Raw genomic sequence first — 3,829 nt, 5'->3', positions numbered from 1 at the left:
CCCGAGTGCGCTCGGCGGGCACCCCGGCAGCGGCGGCGGGAAGCGAGCGGACCCGAATGCGCTCGGCGGACACCCCGGCTGCTTCCCGGGGTCTGGCGGGACGCGGTGTCCCAGAACTGAGTCCTCCCGGACTTGGTCTCGCAGCGGGAGTGGGCTTACTGTTCCATCCCACGGGGAAGCCAGGAGCCCCGGGTCTCCGGGAGCCCCGCCCCGTAACCCCGAGTGGCCCCCAGCACGCACGTTCCCGTGGAACACTTTCGCTCCAATAAGTTCCTTCCAACCATTCCTGTTTCAACCCAAGAGTGTCCCTGACGCTCCGCGCCCCGGTGCACCCAGCACCCCTGGTGCCACCCGGGGGTCAGGTGAGGGGTCTCCTCCCTCTGATCTTCGGGTCCCGCCAATCGCCTCCGGTTTAGGAGTCGGCTGGCGAGCCCCGATTCCCCGACCCAACCTCAAGCGTTGTGGCGCGAAGGTACAAGGGAGGGAGCCGCACCGGGTTTGCGCCTCGGGGTCGCGACCCTGCGCAGGTCCGCTCGCACCCTCCCCAGTCGCCGGTGCGGACCCTTTCTGTAAGCGCGCGGCCAACCATGGTTTTGGGAGTCACGGTGGCCGAGTGGTTAAGGCGTTGGACTCGAAATCCAATGGGGTTTCCCCGCACAGGTTCGAATCCTGTTCGTGACGGCAGATTTTCCTTTTTTTTCCTCCCACCAAACTCGTGATTGAGTGGTTGAATTCGGAAGTGAAAAAGCTGCTAGGATACCAGGCACTTTGAGAATTCTGTAACATTTCATGGATAATTAAGAGTTGTTTTGTTTGGGAACTCTGGGTGTCGTGCAACAATAACCAAACCTAGAATTTCTAAACAGGGCATCTTTAGAGTTTGTGACCAGAAGTGAAACTTTGAAGTCTGGTGACTGGAGACCCAAAAAACAAGCGTTCTCTCATTTGGATTTTTCTTTTCAAATTTTAGACAGGGCCTCATGTATCCAGCCTGCCCTTGAACCAGCCTTGCAGCTAAGAGTGACTTTGAATTTCTGATCCTCCGGCCTCTACCTCTCAAGTGCTAGAGTTACAGGTGTGCACGAGCAGATCAGGTTCTAGATAGCATTCTGTTGAGCTACATTCTTTAGCCCTCATTTGAGTTTTCCTCAGGTATCACGGGCCTAGGAGGAGGCCTATGTTGAGGATATGTTAGGTACCAGATGCTGGTTAAAATCTGTGTATATTAACCAAGCTAGGGACCTCCTTTCTCCGGCTCTGACTGTCACAGGTTACCCAGTTCTTCATGGAGATTACTTGTTGTTGTTTTTTTCTTGCATGGCAAAACCTTCTCCAGGAAGGATCTCTGAGAATTCATGGAGCTTGTTTTTTTAACTTATTTCCCACCTTTATATGGCTGCTTATGGTCTCCTGAGCATCCTTCCTACCCTCTCTGCTGCCACAGTCACCCTCGAATCCTCTACATTCTTTAGGTTATTCTATTCCTCTTTAAGGTGCTTGATCCCTGTCATGCCAGCTGGAACCTGTCACCCTTCTGTGACCGTTTAGTGAGTTTCGTGTAATAAGTCTTCTTGTTTGTCTACTGTCTTAGTTAGGGTTTTACTGATGTGAACAGACACCATGACCAACGTAACTCTTATAAGGACAACATTTAACTGGGGCTGGCTTACAGATTCAGAGGTTCAGTCCATTATTGTCAAGGAGGTACATGGCAGCATCCAGGCAGGCATGGTGCAGGAGAGGCTGAGAGTTGTACATCTTCATCTGAAGGCCGCTAGCAGAATACTGACTTCCAGGGAGCTAGGATGAGGGTTTTATAATTCACACCCACAGTGATACACCTACTCCAACAAAGCCACACATTCTTTTTTTTTTTTTTTTTTTTTGAGACAGGGTTTCTCTGTGTAGCCCTGGCTGTCCTGGAACTCACTCTGTAGAGCAGGCTGGCCTTGAACTCAGAAATCCACCTGCCTCTGCCTCCCAAGTGCTGGGATTAAAGGCGTGCGCCACCACCGCCCGGCTTAAAATTCTAATAGTGCCACTCCTTGGGCCGTGAGCATACACAAACCATCACATATCTCCTTTTTGAGACAGTTTCAGCGTAGCCCAGGGTGGCCTGCTCAGCCCGTGGCAGTCCCTCTGCCTCTGTCCCTGGAGTGCTGAGATTACATGGATGAGCCACCACACCCACTTTGCAAGGAATCTCTTCCTCCATAAAAAAAAATAAATTCTATTTATGCTGCCTTCTAAATACGTTTTAAATCAAACCATGATTTAAAAATGGGTGAGTGTGTGGTGGGGCTACCACTTGTTAGAGAGAGCTTTATTTGAAAAGCTGCAGTTGGCTGGGTCAAGTGGTTCCTGTCTTTCATTTCCAGCACTCAGGAGATCTCTGAGAGTTCAAGGCCAGCTCTCTACTTATAGTGTTTCCAGATGGCCAGGGCTACCTAACTAAAACCCAGTCTACCTGTGAGGATTACATGAACCTGTCTGTGTTTGGATGTACTGAGGCAGCCATGCAACCACAAACCCTAAGCCCTACCATGGCTGTGTGTGTGTGTATGACCTGAGTCTTCTCTTAGCCGGTTTTTAACTACATTCCATCTCGTGGTTATCTGACCTTGTCTGGGCTGTTCCGTGTCTGACGAACTCTCTCTCACCCTTACCTCCTCAGCTCCATATAAATATTACACAGTCTCCTCTGGCTAGATGTGATGTCCTGTGTCTACAACCCCAGCACCTGGGAAACTGCAGGAGGAGGACTGCTATTAGCTCAAGGTAAGGCTGAGCTACGGCGATGCCTTCTCTGAGAAAGGACTGGAGTCGCAGCTCAGTTGCTGGAGTGCTAATGTATATGAAATCTTGGGTTTAATCCCTAGAACTGGGTCTGATGGGTGCACACCCATCATCCCAGCACTCAAGAGGATCAGAAATTCAAAATCTTCTGCTGCTACATAGCAAGTTTAGGCTATCCTGTGCTACATGAAACCCTGCCCCAAAGGAAAAAAAAAGAATTCCGATTACCGGTTGCCCATGCTGCCTATCCTAAATCTTACAGGAACAATGGTTCACACAGACAAACCCCTCAAATCTTTTACCTTGCTATGTGAATGCACACATAGGTGTGTGTGTGTGTTTGGTGGGGGTTTTTTTGGCATTTTATCAACAAAGCTTTAAACATAGTTGTGATCAAAGATGTATTTCAGTAACTAATAGAATCCCCTTTTTTGGCTTCCAATTAAACTATCTGGAGAACCAAAAGTTGACCAGCAGAGGGCAGTCACCATCCATGTTGTGAAGGAAAGAAGAGAGTCCCCACCCCCAACACACACACACACACACACACACACACACACACACACACACACACAGTTTACAAAATGGAGGCTGCAGATGGTGGGGACCCTGACAAGCTTGGAACTCATAGACGCATCACTCAGAATGTTTAAGTGTGAAACTCCAGGGGTTCCAACAGATACTTTGCATGCTTGCACATCCTTTCGATCCCAGGAAGGACAAGGCTGAGGCAGGAGGATCATGAATTAGAGGTCAACGTGGGCTACATATTGAGTTCAAAGCCAGTCTGGGCTGTAATGAGACCCTGTCTCAAAATCAATTTTAAAAGAATTATGTATTGCCGGGCAATGGTGGCGCACGCCTTTAATCCCAGCACTTGGGAGGCAGAGGCAGGCGGATTTCTGAGTTTGAAGCCAGCCTGGTCTACAGAGTGAGTTCCAGGACAGCCAGGGCTACACAGAGAAACCCTGTCTCGAAAAACCAGAAAGGAAGGAAGGAAGGAAGGAAGGAAGGAAGGAAGGAAGGAAGGAAG

At 49.7% G+C, this 3,829-nt stretch overlaps 1 non-coding gene across 1 annotated transcript; it reads left to right on the top strand.

Moving 5' to 3' along the window:
- The first annotated feature begins 599 nt into the window (after nt 1-599).
- Nucleotides 600-681, top strand: Trnas-cga. The gene has a single exon. It is a non-coding gene; the product is annotated as a tRNA-Ser (tRNA).
- The last annotated feature ends 3,148 nt before the right edge of the window (nt 682-3,829 follow it).

This window comes from Grammomys surdaster, unplaced genomic scaffold, assembly GCF_004785775.1.
Source record: "Grammomys surdaster isolate TR1022 unplaced genomic scaffold, NIH_TR_1.0 125562, whole genome shotgun sequence".
In the NCBI taxonomy this organism is placed as follows: Eukaryota; Metazoa; Chordata; class Mammalia; order Rodentia; family Muridae; genus Grammomys; species Grammomys surdaster.
The sequence above is the reverse complement of the archived record's forward strand: the minus strand, read 5'-3'. Positions and strand labels throughout refer to the sequence as shown.